The sequence below is a fragment of the Lissotriton vulgaris genome, chromosome 1_1 (assembly GCF_964263255.1).
Source record: "Lissotriton vulgaris chromosome 1_1, aLisVul1.2, whole genome shotgun sequence".
Lineage (NCBI taxonomy): Eukaryota > Metazoa > Chordata > Amphibia > Caudata > Salamandridae > Lissotriton > Lissotriton vulgaris.
The window spans coordinates 2,141,630,850-2,141,653,771 of record NC_141685.1 but is presented as its reverse complement, the minus strand read 5'-3'; the positions used below and the strand labels follow the sequence as shown (position 1 = coordinate 2,141,653,771).

The following is a 22,922-nucleotide window of genomic DNA, read 5'->3' as shown; positions in this document are numbered from 1 at the left end:
CATTACGAAGTTTTTGACGCACTTAGGATTGAGGAGGTATAAAAGGCTCAATTTCGGCATCACCTCTGCCGCAGAAATCTTTCAAAATTCGATTAAAGAGATCTTGTCTGGATTGAACGGAGTACTAAATGTCAGTGATGACATACTCATCCACTCGAAGTGAACCAGACCGCACTCGCCTGTCTCAGTTTTGGAGAGTGCACAATGAGCTAAGCAAAGCAAGCAATGGACTCATACTGAGAGGGTCACGTGTAGTGATCCCGACTCCTCTCCAAGATCAAGCGACCCTGCTAGCCCATGAGGGGCACCAAGGAATGAGAAAAATGAATGCAAGAATGAGGGAACAAGTGTGGTTTCCTCAGATGGACGAGAAAGTTGACAGTGTGGTAAGGAACTGCCGAGCTTGCCAGTTAACCAGTGCACCAGACACACCAGCATCCATTATCACGGAAGAACCCTCCCCATCACCGTGGAGCTGGATCAGTCTGGACTTTGGTAGTTTTCCTGACGGAAGAGTGACGGCGGTGATGGTAGATAGTTACACCAAGTACCCTGTGGTGGAGTTAGCAGCATCCACCAGCTTCGCAAATATACAGCCCCTGCTTAGTAAAACATTTGCGATGTTTGGCATTCCCCAGCGGATCAAAACAGACAATGGGCCACCGTTTCAAGGTAATGACTTTAAAGATTTCCTGCGAAGCCTGGGGGTGAAACATCATCGAGTCACTCCTCATTGGCCCCAGGCCAATGTAGAAGCAGAGCGATTTATGAGGACTGTCAACAAGACTCTGAGAATAGCTATGGTGGAAGGAAAGGACCCAGAGATGGCTCTTCAACCGTTTCTGAGGGAATACCGAAGTACCCCCCACAGCACCACCCAGAGATCTCCGTGGTCGTTAATGTTCGCTGGACCCCGGCGAGATCGGCTACCCATGGCAGAAAACTGGATGCCTGCACCGTATGTGAAGGAGGAAAAGCAATGAACGAGCAAGCCAGAGGAGGAGGGCACAAGACAAGGAACTAATCCCGGGGGACCCAGTGCTGGTAAGAGCACGACGACCGGGAGGGAAGTTCCGGACACCCTATGAGACAGAGCCGTGTGTAATCAAGGCGACTAAGGGCACAGCCGTAACAGCACAAAAAGATGGGGAAGAAATCACTCGGAACGTGTCATGGTTTAAGCGCATCCCTTCTGTGTCTGAAAATTCCCCAAGTGGCGAAAGGCAGAACATCGACGCTGCTGAACCCTCAGAGAACACCACCCGCACAGAGGAGGCTGTCTGCACACCAGTGTCTCCAATAAGGCCAGAACCTGAACTCCCGACAACCCGAGGAAGAAGCTGTCACAACCTCCGACCGAACCCCAGGCCAAATTCAAGGTTGGCCGATTTTGCATGTTGACTGTTTATTATTGTTTCAGAAGAAAACAAAATACCAAGTTGGGAAGGGATGTGGCGTTCTAGTGTTTCGCGGGTCTCGGCTGAGACCCGGAAACCCCTCCAAACAATGTAGCACCTTCTGGCCAGGCGTGTCCAGAAAGCTTTAAATAAACGGACGGTCGCCGCTCGTGGCTTCCGGTCCATATCACCAGAGACAGTGTGTGGTCTCCCTTATTGTGTGTACGTGTGTGTACCCCGTTAGCCCGTGGCCCTAAGTTGTTCAGGCCACGTCTTGCTCCCCTACACTGGGGACGATGGACGTGCGGTGCCTGGTGTCAACTGCTACATCCAAGACGCTTGATCTGGAGACCCTGCCGCAGACGCTGAGCCTGATAGCAGATGTTGTCCCAGAGACTTTGCTGGATGAAGCCTCAGTGGACGATGATGACTGAGAGGCAAATGGCTGATATCGCTGAACTGATGGTTGCTTCTCATACGCTCATTGGGGGATTGTGATGCGCGTGGGGTATTGTGATGCGCGTGGGGCATTGTGATGCGCGTGAGGGATTGGCCTGAGAGGCAGTAAATGCAAAGAAGTTCTGGGCTTGAATGCTAGTTGAGCAAATGTGTCGAGGTGCTGGATGGGGAGGCTGGGAGGGGCGACTGCGGGGAACGACTACGGTCGAGATCAATGCATTATTGAGTTTTACACTTAATATGAAATTGCTGGTTATCTTGTTGGGTGGGCCTGGTAGGGAGGCTTGTGTGATATTGCTTCAAAGAGGAGAGAGGCGATGTGGTGATGACAAAGATATTTATTGAGGCAATACACAAGAATAAACTATGCAACCTCAGCCACAGCTGACTAGGCAGCGGTCTTGAACTCCACCGGTGTTCTAACGAGGGCTGTACCCTCATCGAGCACTGTACCCCCTACGTCACGGGGTGCCAATTTCCTCAGAATCAGCCTATCGGCCGTCGTTCCCCCATCAAGCTTTGTACCCCCTACGTAACGGGGGAGGAGATGTTCACAGTTCGTTGTAGCTTGTGAGAGACGGTCGCAGTGCTTACACCCTCCCGCAATTACTTTCAAAAAGTTGAATTACGGCAGCAATTCCTTGCAATTAATTTTGTTAACATGGCATATGCATGTTGTAAAGGAAGTTATTTTTCACATATTATCCTAATGTTTGTTTTTAATTATTTAAAGGTTGTCAAACATGTTTATTTCAAGATTTATTTTATAATGTATATTTTAAAATGTTCACAGTTGGTTGTAGCATGTGGGAGACGGTCGCAGTGCTTACACGCTCCCGCAATTATTTTCAAAAACTTGAATTACGCCAGGAATTAAAGGAATTTATTTTGGAAACATGGCATATGCATGTTGGAAAGGAAGTTATTTTTTACATATTTTCCTAATTGTTGTATTTAAGTATTTAAAGGTTGTCAAACATGTTTCTTTCAAAATTAATTTTATAATATATAATTTATAATTATATATATATATATATAATTATATATATATATATATATATATATATATATATATATATATATATATATATATATATATATATATATATATTACCTAGTCATAGTTAGGATTTTTTTCAATGCAAAATCTCAAAATTCTATTGTGAATAACTTTGGCGTCGGTTGACGAATCTGCCTGAAAATGTCCTCAAATTTGCCTCATCGAGCTCCGGTCCTTCCCTGAAAGTTTGGGAGGATTCGTGAAGTGGGGGCCGAGATAAAAGGGGGGTCCGAAAACGTGTTTTCCCCATGTTAATTTCCATAGGGCGGTCGAACTCACTTTTAGCCCGAACGGCTGAATGGATTTCCACCAAACTTGGCAAAATTGTAGGGACTGGTAGCCCTATGTGCCTATGCTATGTCTCAAGATATGTGCTTCAGTGGATTTTGAGTCATTTATGTTCCAAAAAATATATATATCTATGGCCGCGCCCCGGTACGCGCACCGGGGAGCACAGCAGGCGCGACACGCGAGGTGCGCACGGAAAACTGATTGGCTCTCGGGTGTCTGTAAACATTCCAAACAGTCCGGAGCGGCCTCCATCTTGTGTCTCGGTAGGATCGAGACACAAGAGGTGGCCATAACAAAGGGGGAAAACACCATAAGGGGGCAGAGTAGACCCCCCCTGACCCCCTTGTTTGATGTGGGGGTTATAAAATGGCCCCCGGGGCAAATTTTTTTTTGTTTTTTTTTTTGATTTGCGTGGGAGGAGCGCCCGGTACGCGCCCCAGGGAGCGGACCGGGGAGCGGCCCATGGGGAAAGAAGAATGACAGATTTTTAAAAAAATGTAGCCTTTATTTATAAATTGGAGGTAGTTCTAAAAAGAACTGTTTTTTTTCTTCTTTTTGTTGTTTTATATTTTTTTGTGTTTTATGAACATTTTGTACTTTTTTTGGCTTTCATGAACTATTTTTTATTTTTTTTGTTATTTTTATGGGGAGAAACAAAAAACAGGAAATTGAAAATGGCTCAACTGGAGCAAAAAACAAAAAACTGAAAAAATTTGGGTTTTTTGGGGCAATTGTGATTGTTACCAGCAAGGACAATGAGCTTTACGCTCTTTTCCCCATAGGAGATCAGCTTGCCACAATGAATGCATGTAATTCTAAAATCTTCAAATCGTTGTTGAATACAAGGCATCGTCTCCGTTGTTTCTGGTCCCGATGGAGTGGGTTGCTTTCTTTTGGAGGTGGTCCTTGAAGACTGGGGGAGGTTACTGGCCAGTTCCCTGAACTCTGCAGCAGAATAGTTGTTTGGATGCTTGCGGGTCATATGCCTAATCATGGTATTGTTACCAAATGAATATTTTTTGTTTGGGTTGCCCCTTGAGAGTTCCATGCCACAGATTAGGCAAGTTACCTTGGCCGCATTTACTTTTTTTTTTTCCCTCTGGGATTGAAAAAAACTCTCATACAATGTGTGGTTTGGGCTGGTATGGGGTATTCTGTTCAGGCAGCCATCATCTCCCCTCCTCCTCTTCCTCTTCCTCCTCCTCCTCTTCTTGACCACCAATGTACTGTTGTGGTGGTCCTCTTGGTGGTGGTGGTGGTGGTGGTGGTGAAAGGAGGTCTGTCACTCTGTCACAAGGATGCTGTCATCAGTGATGTCATGAGTGATGTCACTGGCCATGTCATGAGTGATGTAATATGGGACGTCATCAGCAGTGCATTGCACGCGCAAGTTATAGTGAGTCCAACTAACTATAACGTGGGAATTTCAATCGTTTTATGCGAGTAAAACTTCCAGCTAACTATAACTGGTGTGAAACCCATGGTTTTTTCAGTGAATATATATATATATATATATATATATATATATATATATATATATATATATATTATATCATGCAATATATAATAAATGTTATACATATTTATATAATATACATATAGATATAATATATAATTTTTAGGATATTTAATTTTTTGTCAAAAGGGAGGCTATATAGGCGTGTTGTAGTTTTCAGGTGTGCGTTGACTATGGTTTGGCTGGCGTTGATGGGGAGCAGGTACTATTTCTGCTTCCCTTGGTTTTGAGTACCCCCTAAGTCAAAAGGAGAGCTTATATAAGCCTGTTTTAGGTTTTTAGTGTGCGTTGACTACTGTTTGGCTAGCTGTGATGGTGAGCAGGTATTATTTCTGCTCACTGTGGTTTTCTGTACCCCTTAAGTGAAAAGGGAGCTTATACAGGCCTGTCCTTGGTTTTTTGGCAGTGTGCGTTGACTAGGGTTTGGCTGGCGTTAATGGGGAGCAGGTCGTTTTTATGCTCACTGTGGTTTTGTGTACCCCCCTAAGTCATAAAGGGAGCTTATACAGGCCTGTTCTTGTTTGCCAGTGTGCGTGGAGTAGGGTTTGGTTGGTGTTGATGGGGAGCGGGTAGTATTTATGCTCACCGTGGTTTTGTGTAGCCCCTAAGTCATAAAGGGAGCTTATAGAGGCCTATTCTATTTTGCCAGTGTGCGTTGACTAGGGTTTGGCTGGCGTTAATGGGGAGCAGGTAGTTTTTATGCTCACCGTGGTTTTGTGTACCCCCTAAGTCATAAAGGGAGCTTATACAGGCCTATTCTATTTTGCCAGTGTGCGTTGACTAGGGTTTGGCTGGCGTTAATGGGGAGCAAGTCGTTTTTATGCTCAAAATGGTTTTGTGTACCCCCTAAGTCATAAAGGGAGCTTATACAGGCCTGTTCTTGTTTGCCAGTGTGCGTTGACTGGGGTTTGGCTGGCGTTAATGGGGAGCAGGTAGTTTTTATGCTCACAGTGGTTTTGTGTACCCCCTAAGTCATAAAGGGAGCTTATACAGGCCTGTTCTTGTTTGCCAGTGTGAATGGAGTAGGGTTTGGCTGGTGTTGACTAGGGTTTGGCTCGCGTTAATGAGGAGCAGGTAGTTTTTATGCTCACCGTGGTTTTGTGTACCCCCTAAGTCATAAAGGGAGCTTATGCAGGCCTGTTATTGTTTTTTAGTGTGTGTGGGCTAGGGTTTGGCTGGCGTTCATGGGGAGCGGGTAGTATTTATGCTCACTGTGGTTTTATGTACCCCCTAAGTCATAAAGGGAGCTTATACAGGCCTTTTCTAGTTTGCCAGTGTGCGTTGACTAGGGTTTGGCTGCTGTTGATGGGGAGCGAGTACTATTTCTGCTTCCCTTGGTTTTTGAGTACCCCCTAAGTCAAAATACCACACACACACACACCGCCACACCACACTCTCACCACCACACACCACCACACTCACAGCACCACACACTCACCACCACACACACACACACACCACCAGCCGTCAGTGCACGCTTCCACCAGGCACACACACCTCCAGCCGGCGGTGCACGCTTCCACCAGGCACACACACCACCACCCATGAGTGCACAATTTCTACAGGCACACACACCACCAGCCATCAGTGCACACATGAATTGTTAACGCATCCACAATTAATAATTGTAGCAATCGCAGTATGGTGCACTTTACTTTTAAACATATTCATCTGAAACGCAGCATGCCACAGTTGCTACAATTCCAATCCAATCCACATAATTCCACTACACACCACATGCATACACTCCATAACACATGGCTAAAAGACATTGCCATTTACAATGCCATTAGCTCCAACTCAAATAAATCCGAGACCTATTGCATTTCCAATGCTTGTTTTTATTTGAACTCCACTTTTTTTACAGTTTCTTTCAACCTCTCATCGCAATCAGTTCCACAGCGTAGCGTCCGTTCCAGTGTTTTTAGCCTTGTTGTTCTTTTGCTGACTTACCAGTTTGTGTACAAGATCCGCCGTCCTATTTGGGCAGACTTCTTTTGTGTATCCTCTTTTGTGTATCTACTTTTATATCTGACCTTGGTTCTTCAGTGATTGATCCAGTGTCCTGAACATACCAGTACATTTGTAGACATGTATTTTACTCCTTTCCATTCCCTCCCTCCACCCTAATTGACAATGTAATGGGGGGGAGACAAAGTAAGGGGCTCTGGTCATCACTGTGTCTTATGCTTGCAACACAGTAGGTAGGACACGGATTAAGAAACCCAGCCTCCACCACTCCTGGACCTTCCTGCCCCTTGTTGCCACCTCCTTTGCTATGCCTTATCTATTATATAGTGCTGCTAGCCGCTAGTGCTATTGTATGTTTTAACCTTTCCCTGCACACTTTGTTTTTAAAATCACGCTGCTAGGAGGTAATTTAGTTGGCGATTGCTCAGGGTGGTGGTGTTTCGTTTTTCGAAGGCAAGCAGATTGTGAGGGTCTCTCCTCTGCTCTAACTTGTACCCAGCTGTATTTCGCAGTTACTTTTTAAATAACAAACAATTGATTTTAAAAATGGTGTTGTGTGTTTATGCTATTAATTGTACATTTTTAACTCTCCTGAGCACTGTTTCCCGCTCTTCCTGTGCCCCGTTCCACCGCGGCTTCTTGGTGCTGATTGTTGTGGAGGGCTAGGTCGGGCGCCATCTTGTGTGAGGCCCGGACCCCTGTGGGACCCGAGTTAGCGGTCCAGCTGAGGGAGGGGCTTGGGTCATAAATAGCGATGCACTTTAGGACGCGCAGCGAGCGCGCCGAAGGAGGGCCCGTCTGTGCCTTTCCGTGCTCCGAACGTGCTTTTTTACAGACCCCCTGCATGTTTTCATAGGAAACTACAGTCTACCACTCTACGGTATTCACACGAAGATCTCATTGCATTGAATGTCATGAGTTATGGGGAAGAAAATCCTTGGGGGGTGGCTGATAGTTCATCTCGGGTGTGCTCTGTTTGTAACTTTCATTTTCATCCCACATTGAGCTGCCATGTTCGAGTAAGCACAGACCCCTTGCTGATCAGAGCGTGGTTAATTAATGCCAGGTCGCTGGTCAAGCACGCTGCCGATATCTTTAAACATTTGGCGGAGAAGCAATCTAATCTCTTTTTTTATCACTGAGACCTGGTTAAACGACTCGTGTGCCCCGGTGGTGGAGTTAGCTATTCCACAGGGCTTTAAAATCACGAGGGCGGACCGTCCACTTGGTAGAGGGGGTGGTGTCGCCGTGATCTATAGGGACCATTGGGTCTTCTCCTGTGAGCCCCAAGACGAGCTGGTAGATGCGGAGGTGCTCCATTTCTCCCTTGTGCTTAACTCTCACTTTACCTTAGGAGGTACACTGGTGTATCGGCCTCCGGGATATGTTGGGAACTTTGTGGGGGCACTGGAAGAGGTTATAATTCGGCGTGCCTTAAGATATTCAAGGTATCTCCTTCTGGGGAATTTTAACATCCATGTTGACGTCTTAGACTCTATTGAGGCCACTCGTCTAGGTGAAGCCCTCTCTATGGCCCACTTCAAACAATGGGTTGACACTCCAACCAATGTGGGGGTCCACCTCTTAGACCTGGTCTGCTCTAATTTCGACATTGTCATGGCCCGCCCTGAGAGCGTGACATGGTCGGATCATGAGTTGATCAGGTTCTCCTGGTCTCTGGATACAGCTATGGAGACTGAGAGTGGCCCTCCACTTGCCCATTCACAGAGGATCAATTTAGTCACCCTGACTGAATCTTTGTCTCAAACCCGTCCAATACTGACCTCGGAGGTGGAAGTGGCGGTTAGCACTTTTAACGCATGGGTGGAACATGGGTCTGCTGCCTCCGTCAATAAAGGTTGTATCCGTAGGTTGCGGTCTACCCCCTCTAAACCATGGTTTTCCCACACCCTACGGGAATTGAAACTGGGATGCAAGAAACTCGAATGGGTGTGGAGACAAGCCTACCTGTCCGAGGCAAAGAGTGATCTGCGTGCGGCGCAAAAAGACTATTATGCTGCTATCAGAAATGCCAAGAGCAGTTACTATGCAGGGCGAATCGAAAAAGCAAATAATAATAGCAAGGAAATATTTTCAATTGTTAAAAGCTTTCTATCACCATGTGCAGCTCAACCTCTGTTGCCTTCATCCGACCATTGGTGCGAAGAGCTTTCCTCTTTCTTCGTAGACAAAATTGCCAAGATCCAAGAGGACTTGCGCGTCGTCTGTGACGGTTTTATGTCCCCCTCAGCACTCCCCCCTCCCTTCCCTGTGCCGAAGCCAGCTGAGCAGTTTGCTATCTTTTCTCCATCTACTGAGTCTGACATTTCTGCAGTCCTTGGGGCCTTGAAGTCGGGGTCTCCCTCTGACCCTTGCCCAGCCAGGGTCCTCGGGGGGGGGGGGGGGGGGGGGGGTAGCTGAAACAGTAGGCAAAGATGTCACCCAGATTGTTAATCTTTCCTTTTCCTCTGCAACTGTCCCGCTCTGTTGGAAGCAAGCCAAACTGCTGCCGCTTCTATAAAAGACTGGGCTGGATCCGGCTGTGCCTTCCAACTACCGGCCCATCTCATTACTGCCAGCCTTAGCAAAGGTCTGTGAGAAGATTGCTTTCAGACAGTTGAACAATTTTATTGAATCATCTCAGGCATTGCATCCAGCTCAGTCTGGGTTTTGGGCTGCTTACATCACCGAAACGGCGCTAGTCGAGATGTCAGAGGCTATCCGGGAGGGCCTTGATGGAGGAAGCAGAACGTTTCTGATTTTACTAGACCTCTCTGCTGCCTTCGATACGGTGCCCCATACTCTACTTCTCACTAGACTAGCTGACGTTGGCATCTCTGGCCCTGTACTTGACTGGCTGACGTAATTTCTGGACAATAGGACGCAACAGGTCTGGATGCCTCCACACGCCTCTCTACCTAAGAAACCCACCACAGGAGTTCCTCAGGGGTCTACTCTGAACCCCCTGCTTTTTAATGTTTATTTAACTCCTTTGAAATATCTGGCGGAACATCTGGGGGCCAAAATAATTGCCTACGCCGACGATACCCAACTTTTGTTCACCTGGCCAAAGGACAATTTGGATAAGTCAGCGGTCCAATTCTGCCTCTCATCGGTCTTCCGCTGGCTAGCTCAAGTGTAATGAAGACAAGTCTGAGGTTCTTTTTTGTGGCTCCTTTCCTGATAAATTCAGTGACCTTTTATGGCCTCGTGATTTACCATGTCCCAAATCCATGGGCGGCCCAGCAAAAAACCTTGGAGTTTGGTTTGGGAATGACATTAAGTTTGAAGACCATATTAAAAAACTTACGGGGGTTTGTTTTGCCACTCTCAAAGCCTTACGTAGGTTTTTCCCTCTCCTCCCGAGAGAGGCTAAAGAGGCGGTGTCACGTGCTTTAATACTTTCCAGGCTTGACTACGCGAACGGTTTGTTCTGCGGTCTACCTGCTTATCTGATCCAACGTCTCCAGGTCATCCAAAACGCGGCTGCAAGACTTCTGTTCAAATTGCCCAGGAGATCTAGCGTCCGCCCCTGCCTCCGCAGCCTCCACTGGCTCCCGGTTGCCCACCGGATTATGTTTAAAACACTTGTTCTTTCTTTCCGCGCGCTCCATCAGACAGACTGGTCCTGCCTACCTGAGGAAAAGGTTTGCCTTGTATATTCCTAATCGCTGCCTTCGCTCGGCCAACCAGCGTCAAATGATTGTGCCTAGATTTAGGTAAAAGTCCCGGAAGCTTGTTTCCTTCCCAGTATGAGAATTGGCTTGGTAGTTTGGTCTGCCCTGTTCCCATGATGCGCTGGGCCAGGGTCAGACTAATTTGCATGTAGCCAGGTTCTGAGCTGGGATGGTGAAGTGAGCTAAAAAACGGTGATGGATCAAGCCCTGATCTTTGGACTGGGTAAGAGTGGTCTGCTTAATTCAGACACTCTGTTCATCACCACCCCCTTTTCTGAATCATAGATTTAAGTACTCCCGACTAGGTGGCCAGTCCATTTTGGTTAGGGCATCTATGGCCTGGAATGCTCTCCCTTTCCATCTTAGGGCTGCCCCGACCATCACGGCCTTTAAGAAGGGGCTGAAAACTCATCTGTTTAGTATTACTCTTTAACTGTTAACTCCTTCTTGCCTTCTGAATCTACCTCACCTTCCGCCCCAGGATACTATCTTAGTAATAGAGCGCATTATAAAAGCCTTTATATCATATCATATCATATCAAGTGAAAAGGGAGCTTATACAGGCCTGTTCTTGGTTTTTAGTGTGTGTTGATTAGGGTTTGGCTGGCGTTGATTGGGAGCAGGTACTATTTCTGCTTCCCTTGGTTTTGAGTACCCCCTAAGTCAAAAGGGAGCTTATACAGGCCTGTTCTTGTTTTTTAGTGTGCGTGGACTAGGGTTTGGCTGGCGTTCATGGGGAGCGGGTAATATTTATTCTCACCGTGGTTTCGTGTACCCCCAAAGTCATAAAGGGAGCTAATACAGGCCTATTCTATTTTGCCAGTGTGCATTGACTAGGGTTTGGCTGGCGTTCATGGGGAGCAGGTAGTATTTATACACACCGTGGTTTTGTGTACCTCCTAAGTCATAAAGGGGGCTTATACAGGCCTGTTCTTGTTTTTTGGTGTGTGTGGACTAGGGTTTGGCTGGTGTTCATGGGGAGCAGGTAGTATTTCTGCTCATGTGGTTTTGTGTACCCCCCAAGTCAAAAGGGGGCTTATATAGGCCGATACTAGCTTGCCAGTGTACATTGACTAGGGTTTGGCTGGTGTTGATGGGGAGCCGGTAGTAATTCTGCTCCCCGTGGTTTTGTATACCCCCCAAGTCAAAATGGTGCTTATAAAGGCCTGTTCTAGGTTTTTAGTGTGCGTTGACTAGGGTTTGGCTGGTGTTGTTGGGGAGCAGGTATTATTTCTGCTCCCCGTGGTTTTGTGTACCCCTAAGTCAAAAGGGAGCTTGTACAGGCCTGATCCTGGTTTTTAGTGTGTGTTTACTAGGGTTCGGCTGGTGTTCATTGTGAGCAGCTAGTATTTCTGCTCACCGTGGTTTTGTGTACCCCTAAGTCAAAAGGGAGCTTATACAGGCCTGTTCCTGGTTTTTAGTGTGCGTTGACTAGGGTTTGGCTGGTGTTGATGGGGGGCAGGTAGTATTTCTGCTTCCTGCGGTTTTCTGCACCCCCATAAGTCAAAAGGGAGCTCATACAGGCCTATTCTACTTTGCCAGTGTGCGTTGACTAGGGTTTCCTTGTCGTTTATGGTGAGTAGATAGTGTTTCTGCTCCCTGTGTTTCTCTTTTCTCTCTCCAAAGAAAAAATTGAGCTTATACAGGCCTGTTGTATTTTGGGAGTGTGCTTTGACTAGTGTGCGTTGATAGTGTTTGTGCACCTCCTTTGCAGCTCCTGAAACACTGGGACATATACTTTTTGCACTTACATTTCTGTGTTGTACAACAGTGTTATCCCCCAGTGTGCTTGGCATCATCTATGATATTTGACTTTTCCTTTTTTTGGAGCACCTCTTTTTCATAGTTCCTTTGCACCTCTCATCGCAATCTGTTCCACATTGTGTGTTCGATGTACTTTTGTACACTTGTTATTTTGCTGATTTTTTACTTTCTGTAGAAGATCTGCTTTCCTTTTCATGCAGTGTTGCTTTGTCTTCTGTTTTATGTATGACATTGGCTCTTCAGTGCTCTATCCAGTGTTCTGACCACACCAGTACATTCACTCCCTCCACCCTAATTTACAAAATGATGGTGCCACATAAAGTAACGGTCTTTGGTTGCTACTGTGTCTTAAATTTGCCACGTAGTAGGTAGGACACAGATTAAGAGACTGAGCCTCCATCACCCATGGACCTTCCAGCCTGTTGTTTCCACCTCTTTTTTCAATGCCTTATGTAGTACTTTGTTATCTGTAATGACAGTTCTGTACTAGGGATATCTCTGTTATACTCGTAATCTAATGAATATTCCCGCCCATGTGTATGGACCCCTGGCGTAATCTAAATTGCTCTGTTAAGTTGTCTTCATTGCAGTTATACATAGAATTAAGTGAATATCAAAGACAAATAATGTAGCCTATAAATACAAGGCTACACTGGTCATTAATTTCAATTCAAGTTAAACGGATAGCCAAAGTAAAATCTCATTTTACACATATTTTCAAAATTCACCCAAACTGAAACTTCCCTTCACCAAAATCCTTAAATTTATAAAGAGGCAGGGTAGGACAGACAAGTTCCCTATATAGCTATCATGTGTCTTGATTTGTGATCTTACTGACCAAACTACACCTCTGTGAGTGCAAACCCGTGCCCCCTGTGCTTTAGCAGCGTGCTGTCTCACAGCTTCAAGGAACTATAAACAGCCAGGTTTCAAAATTTGGAGTGGTTGTCATTTCTTCTTGCAGGAATTGAGTTTCAGAGGTGCCGACCTGGCCTGAGAAGGAGCTTGCAGCAGTGCGGGACTTCCTGAAGGAAGTCATCCTGTGTGAAATGTATACATGGGGGGTGGGGGAGGTTAAGTTTTATATAGCGCGAACTAGACCTGAAGGCATCAGAGCGCTTTACATGAGCACCAGTTGTTACAGACTGACACATTAATTTTGAGGTCTCGCTGAACCAATGCGTCAGCATTGTTCGACGAGATTATAGTAAGGCTTCAGAAAAGTCTCCCCAAACTGCGGATTCGATACAGTTCATGTGAATCAGGCGCGTGCACATCGCCAGCCACATCCCACACCATGCCTGGGCATCAGAATTCAAAGTGCAATGCTAGAGCTTGTTTTTCCTCACTTTTTTTTTGGTGTTCTTTGCGGCCCGGCCGCGCGGCCAATGCTTCATTCCACCTACCACTTTCCACTGACTTGTTCACTTTCCTTCCATTTCTATTTCCTTCTCTCAGTCTCCTCCTTTGTGTATTTCTCTTTGTCTATCTCCCTGTCTCCCAGTCTTCATTTTCGATGCATCTTTTATTTTCTTACATGCTTTTGTGTACTTTCTCCTTTCTTCCTCCATATTTTCTACAACTTTATCACCTGTATTCTCATATCTTCTTTATTACTGCCTTCCCTATTTGATTTCCTCTTCTTTATTTCACCTTCCAGGAAGCCCCATGCCCCTGCCTTCCAGGTGCCCCCCTCACCCCCAGCCCCCTCCCCAACATCCCACATACACTCCAAACAATACCACTCAGTGTAACATAATTACACGCCACACCATTACACTGCACTCAATGCAACATACACTCTAAATACCACTCTTTGCCACATAATTACACTGCGCTCAATGCAGCATACCCTCCAAATACCACTCATTGCCACATAACTACACGCCACATAATTACACTATCTATCGCCCTCTCTCTCTATCTACTGCCCTCTCTTTCTATCGCCCTCACTATCTATCTTCCCCCTCACCATCTATCGCCCTCTCTATCTATCTATCGCCCGCTCTATCTATCTATCGCACTCTCTATTTATCGTTCTATTTATCGCCCTCACTACCTATCTATCACCCTCACTATCTATCTATCTATCTATCTATCTATCTATCTATCTATCTATCTATCTATCTATCGCCCTCACTATCTATTGCCCTCACCATCTATCTATCGCTTTATCTATCGCCCTCACTATCTATCTATCGCCCTCATTATCTATCGCCCTCATTATCTATCGCTCCTCACTATCTATCTATTGCCCCTCACTATCTATCTATCGCCCCTCACTATCTATCTACCGCCCCTCACTATCTATCAATCAATCGCCCCTCACTCTATCAATCTATCCACCAGATATTGCACATTATACACCACCTTGAGTGTACCCGTTCTTTGAGGTAGACAGTACCATATCGGAGAGGTGCAAAATAAGTGTATAATCTTTATTACTGCAGGACATAAACAGGGTTTCTTTGCTACAACAGCTTGAATTATATACAACACTACATTGGGCGCTAAAAACTGCAAAAATCACATTGTAATGTTTAGAACCCCAACTGCTCAAAGTTACTCAAAACGTAACCATGAACAAATCAATTTACACTGGAAGAACACTGAAGCATTTGCTGTGTTTAATACAAGCTTTAGTTTACTAAAAAAACAATACTTAAAACTGGTTTGCCCATAGGCAATTAAAACAGAAGTGGAATGCATGCAGGGTGAACGAACTGCTCAACTTTGCGCAAAGCGTTCTTTAAGTCCACCAATGCAGTGTGCTAAAGTGTTTGGTCTTTCAGGGCAGTTTCTCAACTAGTTTATCAGTGGTGGTTAAGTCCCCAGAGTAATCATTTGGGTCAGCAGCATCATCTGCATCCTCAGCAGCATCCACATTTTCTGCCTCCACATTATCTGCCTCCTCATTTTCATCGTTTTCACCATCAATGTCCGCCTCTTCATTTTGCTCATTGTCTTCATCATTCTCATCTGTTGTTTCCTCAACTACCGATTCTCCCGTTTGTTCAACGATTTCAAAGGGATTCTCACCCTAAAAGTAAACACAAGTTTTAAACCATCTTTAGCAAAATTCTCCAGAACAAATGCACACTAACTATTACAAAAGTAACAGCAAAAGTCTTGTGTACAGTGCAAGTAAAGAACTCAGATCATAAAAAAGCTGAAAGAATATATTATCAGAAAAGGCATCTTACAACGGGGAAAACAGATGCAAGACTTTAAAATTTTACAGTATGTCCAGACAGACCATAGTATGGAAAAATCCATGCCAGGTCTATGAACGCCCATGAGGTCCGAGGAGTCCTTGTACAGAGGGGGCGATGACTGGAATATTGAGTGTGGGCATCACATTTCCAAGAAATTAATTTCCTGCGAAACTCCAATTTTTTGGGTGAAACTCAGTACGGAAGAAGTGTTATTTGCAAAGCTGAGGAGGGAGTAAACAGACCTGAACGTTCTATATGCCGCCTGAGCTCACATGCCCTGGTGGCAGGAAGGGTGCAAGTGCATCTACAGCATTACAAGCTGCAAGCTAATTGTTGAGGGTAATTAACTTATCCGTTTGCAGCATGTGTACCTGTTTGATTTAAATAATGATTTGATTTATATTGTATAGCGCTTGAATCACCCCGGGGGGGTATCTCAGCGCTTGGAAGCCCAGCATAGGTAGTTAAAGGGGGGTTAGAACAGGGCGTTTTTCAGGAGTCTTCAGAATTTAAGATGGTCCGGACACTGTCTTAGGGCCAGCTGTAGTTGATTCCAGATGAAGGGGACTTGGTACGAGAAGGACCTGCCTCCGGATCTAGCCTTTTTTATGTTGGGGGTTTTGAGGAGTGATTGGGAGCTGGAGCGTAGAGTCCGAGTCGGGTAATAGCGGCAAAGTTTCTCTACTAGATAGGGAGGGCCATTGCCCTAGATAGCTTTGTGTGTGAGACAGCAGATCTTGAATTTCATGCGTTGTCGTATGGGCAGCCAGTGTAGCTGATGGAGGGGAGAGGAAGCTGATGGGGGGAGTATTCAGAACCGTGCGGGCGGCTGTGTTCTGTATCATTTACAATCGGTTTAAGGAGGATTTGTTTGCTGCGATCAATAGGGCGTTGCAATAGTCCAGCTTGCTTAGTATCTGGGCCTGTGTTAGGGTTTTCCTTGTTGTGTCGGGGAGATAAGGAAAAGGTTTCCTTAGTAAGCCAAGGGTGTGAAAGCAGGATCAGACTGTGTGAGTAACGTGTTTCTTAATGTTTAGGGACTGTTCAAGGTGAACACCGAGGTTTTTGACTGTGGTTGCCGGGGTCAGGGTGTGCCTAGTTCTGGGGGCCACCAAGAAGTTGTCCAGAGGAGGGGGGCATCTCCAAAGAGCAGAACCTCAGTTTTTCCGGCGTTCAGCTTGATGGAATTGCTTTCCATCCAGTGTGAGATTTCCAGCATTCCTAAAGAGAAGGTAGATTGGGCAGATTGAGAAGTTTTATTGAAAGAGAAGGTAAGCTGTTGATGCTTTTATGCCTGGGGCTGAAGGATTACCCATGTGTGGCGTAAAATTTGCTTTTAAGTAGAACTGAAGAATGGCCATATTTCTGGTTGAATACAAGACTTCAACAGAAATATACTTACTAGAAATACCAATAAAGAATTTGCTGGATTACATTTATATTTAAAGCAGACCTCTCCAACGGATGGGTCTGGATCTACTGGCAGCTCACCAATACCCTGGAAGATTGGGGGTTTGACTGTGTGAAAACACGAGTCAGGATACAGGTATCCTGACCCTATAGGACACATGGAGGGATCCCCTCATTGGCAATTGCTCAATATGTTTTAGGGGTTTTACACTGACATATGTTGATGTTTTACCTACAAAAACAAAAGGAATTCAACAGTTATACTTATCTGAAGAAACTAGAACTTGTGCCCTTAAGTAACTTTAGGCCACAAGTTTTTTTAAAGTTATTAAAACTTTAAGTGCTGAATTTTCTATGGTTGTGTGGGTAAAACATGAAACTAACGTCCCTGTAACCTTTGGCTTTTTCAGTGGATTGTAAAACTTTAATTGTAACATACATCTGGATAGTCAGAACAATAATTCTGCAAGGTATGGTCACTCACCATTGTGGTAGCTCTCATAGTTCAAGTTGGACTGCTGATTTAACTGGCCAAGCAATTATTCAACTTGAGCAATAGGTTAAATGTCTTCAGATTTGGCTCCTAAAAATCCTACCTTTGCATACTGTTCGTACCGGGACTTGACTATTGGATTGTTTAGGATACTTGCAGCAGTGAGTACGCTTTCCCTTTTTATTTGTTCCTTGTAAGCCTGGAAAAAAATGTAGATAAATAAACGTTAATTTATACACATACTGCTTGTTGAAATACAATAACTTGGCTGCAACCTAGAAGAGAAGGCATTCAATGTGGACAGAAACCCTTTAGAGACTACTCTGCCGCCAGGGTGTGCCAGATAAGCATTTAAAAAACCCCAGGGACTCTTACTAGGGAATGACCTGCAATCTCGCTCCCTCCACAAGCAAGCAATCAAACCCCACCAAGCAGGACGTGACCTGAAACCCTCAAGGGAAAAGAGCACGGCCAAGAGACAAGGCGAGCAGGACTCCAAGGCAGACTGCAAGGCAACGGGTTACACCGACTGATTGAATGGTTGGAAACACCTCTGGCAGATTTTCTGAACACAATTAAAAAGTATTGTCATTACAATGCAAATGGATCAAACTCTCTCAAATGCGAGACCTTTGAGGCACTCGTGCTTTAGCTGTAAACATCGTAAGATAAAAACGAGGAGCTGCAATTGCTTCAAAAGCAAAGATATAGAAAACAAGCATTTGCAATGCAATAGGTCTCGCATTAGGAACATTTGAGCTAATGGTATTGTAAATTACACATTTTTTATTTATGTGTTGGTTTTGAAAATAGCCAAATTAATATCTTTGTCATTTACAATGCCAATACTGTTAACTTTTGCAAATGTGACACCTATAGCATTTGTAATGCAACATGTTTTGTATTTACGTGACTTTGATGTATTGATATTATAAAAATAATTAACACTTAAATAAAAAGTATTGTAATTTATAATGGCAATAGCTTAAACTTTTGTAAATAACTTTTGTGAAGATTATGTTCAGTGTATTTTATTGTGACGAAAATCCAAGAACAGAAGTGAAATATTAACATCTTTTTGTGACATGTGTAATAAAGCTTGAAACATTGAAAGAACATATTTGAACCAGTTGTTGTTGAATGGTTACACAGATTGATGCCGTGGTGGCGCTGAGTGATGTTATGGTGGCGAAGAGTGATGCTGTGGCATTCAGTGATGCTGTGGTAGCTCATACTGATGTTGTGGTGCCCCCGAGTGATGCTTTTGGGCCCCTGAGTGATGCTGTGGTGGTGCAATAGATAGATAGAGGGAGGGCGATAGATAGAGTGAGGGCGATAGATAGATAGAGTGAGGGCGATAGATAGATAGTTAGATAGACAGAGTGAGAGCGATAGATAGAGTGATGGCGATAGAGTGAGTGCAATAGATAGACAGATAGATAGAGTGTGGCCGATAGATAGACAGATAGAGTGTGGGCGATAGATATATGTGAGTGGTAGTGTGTGTCTGGGGTTGTGTGTGTGTAGTGTGTGTGTGGTTGTGTGTGGTTAGGGGTGCGGGTGTGTTTTTGTCTGTTTGTAGTTGTGTGTGTGGTTGTGTGTTTGTAGTTGTGTGTATGGCTGTGGTTGTGTGTGGGTGTGTGGCTGTGTGTGTTGTGGTTGTGATTGTATGGGTTGTGTGTGTGGGGTTGTGTGTGTGCTGATGTGTGTGCTGATGTGTGTGGTGATGTGTGTGGTGATGGTGTGTGTGGTGGTGTGTGTGTGGTATGTGTGGTTGTGTGTGTGGTTGTGTGTGAGGTATGGTTGTGTGTGTGTGGTTGTGTGTGTTTGTGTGGTTGTAAGAGAGTAGCCGCCGAACAGTGCAAACAAACTCTCGGCATTGCTGTGGCGGGGGCGGGAGCGCATTCCTTTGAAGTCTGATGCCGAGGCACAGACAAATGGTGGTGTGCGAGCGGCTTCCTTTCAAGTCTGAAGGGGGGGGGGGGTCGGAGCAAATGGTGAGCGGGCGCCTGGCACACATGCACTGGCCATAATCTGCATTCCAAAGCCCTCTTGGCAGCCTTTCCTGGAACCCCTACATAAGTCGCGCCGAAGCAATGCGCGAGCGCATTGACTCAGCGAGACCTAAAAAAAAAAAACACTCTTGAAGCGGTCTATCTAGAAACCTACCTTTTTTTACCACATTGCCATTTGATCGAGGTTTTGTCAATTTAGGTTTTTTGCCGACAAACGCCCCTCCAACGGGTTTATTAAGTGGTTGCATCATCTTGCTTTTCATCCCCCTTCCAGCAGGCCCACCAAATACCAGACTTGTCTGGTAGTCAACAACAATTCCAGGACTTTGCATGTCGCCATAATCCTGCAAATTGGTTAACATAAAATTAGCAGAGAGTATGCAGATAAGGCAAGTTACATGGTGTGCAAGAATGTGTTAACAGTTTATATAACATGGGCAGGCATAATCCAAGAACCACTGTTGGGTGGTCAAGGAATTCGCCGGCTAAGCAGCAGTTGTTGCCATTCTGGTAGGTTCTTGGCTAAAATTCTGAAAACTGCAGTATGGACACTGCTGTACAGGTTTTCATTTGCATTATTATTATTATTATTATTATTATTATTAGTGAGTTTTATATAGCGCCTGGTTACCCTTGGGCATCCCAGCGCTAGCTTTAGCGAGCTTGAGAAATAAAGTAGATAAAATGCATATAAACATGGGTGTGGTGTGGTTGTGTGTGCGGTTAGAGAAGGATGTATGTGGAAGAGAGCAGCAGATCAGCACAGCAGAAGAGAACAGGGAGTTAAAGAAGCAGGCGGTGGAAGAGAGCAGCTGATCAACACTGGAGAAGAAAATGGAGTTAGAGAAGAATGCGGTGGAAGGGAACAGGACATCAGCACGGGAAAAGGGAACAGGGAGTTGGAGAAGGGGGTGGGGTGGAAAAGAGCAGCAGATCAGCACGGGAGAATCGAACAGGGAGTTGGAGAAGGGGGCGGGGTGGAAGAGAGCAGCAGATCAGCACGGGAGAAGAGAACAGGGAGTTAAAGAAGGAGGTGGATGGAAGAGAACAGCAGATCAGCACAGGAGAAGAGAACAGGGAGTTAAAGAAGGAGGTGGGTGGAAGAGAGCAGCAGATCAGTACGGGAGAGGAAAACTGAGTTAGAGAAGGAGGCGGTAGAAGGGAACAGCAGATCAGCACAGGAGAAGAGAACAGGGAGTTAAAGGAGGCAGAGTGGAAGAGAGCAGCAGATCAGCACGGGAGAAGAGAACAGGGAGTTAAAGAAGGAGGCGGTGGAAGGGAACAGCAGATCAGCATGGGAGAAGAGAACAGGGAGTTAAAGAAGGGGGCGGGTGGAAGGGAACAGCAGATCAGCACGGGAGAAGAGAAGAGGGAGTTAGAGAAAGAAGCGGTGGAAGAGAACAGCAGATTAGCACAGGAGAAGAGAACAGGGAGTTAGAGAAGGAGGTGAGGTGGAAGAGAGCAGCAGATCAGCAGAAGAGAACAGGGTGTTAAAGAAGAAGGTGGGGTGGAAGAGACCAGCAGGTCAGCACAGGAGAAGAAAACGGAGTTAGAGTAGGAGGCGGTAGAAGGGAACAACAGATCTGCACGGGAGAAGAGAACAGGGAGTTGGAGAAGGGGCAGGGTGGAAGAGAGGGAGGGCGATAGATAGATAGAGCAAGTGAGGGAGGGCGATAGATAGAGCAAGTGAGGGAGGGCTATAGATAGAGCAAGTGAGGGAGGGCGATAGATAGATAGAGCAAGTGAGGGAGGGCGATAGATAGATAGAGCAAGTGAGGGAGGGCGATAGATAGAGCAAGTGAGGGAGGGCGTTAAATAGATAGAGCAAGTGAGGGAGGGCGTTAGATAAATAGAGCAAGTGAGGGAGGGCGGTAGAGGGAGGGCGGTAGAGTGGGTGGGAGCTGCAGGACTCTCCAGACCTGGGGGTCCTGTGGAGGCAGGGACTGTTCCAGGGCAACGGCGGGAGCTGCAGGACACTCCAGCCATGGGGGCCCTGCAGAGGTAAGGACTGTACCAGGGCCATTGTGGGAGCTGCAGGACTCTCCAGACCTGGGGTTCCTGAAGAGGAAGGGACTGTACCAGGGTCTTGATGGGAGCTGCAGGACTCTCCAGACCTTAGGGGCCTGCAGAGGAAGGGACTGCACTAAGTCCAAGTTGGGAGCTGCAGGACTGTTCAGAGGGGACCTATGAAGCAAGGGCTATTCTGTCTTATTGTGGGCTAAAGGGTTGTTCTGTGGGAAGGAAGTGCACTGGTGGGAGCCATGGGGTGTTCAGGTCTGGTCACTGGTGGTCCGCAGAGAAGGGGGCTGTACCACTACTGGTGCAAGCTGCAGGTGTTCAGACCAGTGCACCAATACCTCTAGGGGTGACAGAGTGGCGCTTTACAAATTTTGATTGTGGCCCTGCAGAGGAGGGACTGGGGGCGGGGGTCCAAGGCTTTCCAGACCTAGTGGTCCTATGGAGGATGGGCTGTACCACTGGTGGAAGTTGCAGAGGGGGGGAGGGGCGCTGTACCACTTCACTGCTGGAGCTGCGGAGGCGTCCAAGTCTGGATACCGTCTTCAGGAGGGGGCAGTACCACTGCAGTAGTGCAAGGCTTGTGAGTGCCTGACCTAAGGGCCCTTCTAGGGATGGACCTGTATGGTTTGCCTAATATTGGTGCCTGTGATACGTAGTGCCGCAGGGTGGAGACTGGCCCTACGGGGAGAGCGTAGGTCTGGAGGAGGGAGGGTTGCAGTGCTTTACTGATGTTGGTTCTGCTCTCCTGAAGTCAGCAGCTGGGATGGAGGTTGTGAGTTTTCTGTGCACGTGTAGTTTTTAAGAGCGCTCGGAAGTGTGGAGATGCGTTTTTTTTAAATAGCACTTTTAATTAAATCTATCACAGACATAGACCGCTTCATCGACCATTAGATAGACAAGTTTACCACTGAAATCCTCCTCGCTGACCCCCCCTTATTCCCAATGATCCCCAATCTATATAAATTACTGAGCTACAGTGCCCCCCCCCCCCCCGGTTCTCACCCTTCTCCCGCTTATGAAGTCTGTCCCCAAATAACCTTACTCCTTCACCGATAAAGACGGGTCTGCTGATGCCTCCACTACATGGGGCTTGGTTCTCCCAGCGACCGGCTCCTTCCTCGGCAACCTCCAGCTCACCTGCTCTGGGCACCACCCTGTGGTTGTCACTGGGTCGCAGCCCTCATTGGCACATGGGCTCCATATCCACGTCATTATGAAATGATGAAGGCAGAGGTGGCCGAGCTCCACAAAGAGCGGCTGCCATGTTCGGAGGCGTGACAAAGCAGGCTAGAAGATGAGCCGCTGAGCCAAACAACTATATAGCGGTCACTCCAAAAGCTGCACGATTAAATCCTACGGAAAAAATATACATCTACATCAGCTCCAGCTTTCATACCTTAGGCAAGATTTTAACAGTTACCAAAAGAGCTTATGTTCATCCAACCGGAGGCGGTGATCAGTGCAAGGAAGTCAGTTACAAGCAGTCCCTTATATAAACATAGTTCTGTCTGGATAGGTTGGGAGAACACAGTTCTGCTGAGTCCCAGTGTTGCCAGATTTTTAGACCCGGCCCAAGCCCAAAGCCGCTCAAATATAAGCCCAAAATATGCCCAATCAGACCAGTTCAGCCCAAAA

The 22,922-nt window shown here is 46.1% G+C and overlaps 1 protein-coding gene and 1 long non-coding RNA gene across 4 annotated transcripts in view; one reads left to right on the top strand and one right to left on the bottom strand.

Moving 5' to 3' along the window:
• Window positions 1-22,922, top strand: part of SCUBE1 (signal peptide, CUB domain and EGF like domain containing 1) — a 1,931,683-nt gene that overhangs the window by 316,700 nt on the left and 1,592,061 nt on the right. The window lies entirely within an intron of this gene.
• LOC147751732 (uncharacterized) lies at window positions 14,564-22,642 on the bottom strand. Of its 2 annotated transcripts, none has more exons than XR_015300090.1 (4): window positions 22,338-22,642; window positions 19,423-19,612; window positions 17,245-17,452; window positions 14,564-15,175 (listed from the first exon to the last, which is right to left on the bottom strand). It is a non-coding gene; the product is annotated as an uncharacterized LOC147751732 (long non-coding RNA). The 2 variants fall into 2 exon arrangements; XR_015300091.1 differs by having other exon boundaries at window positions 22,425-22,642.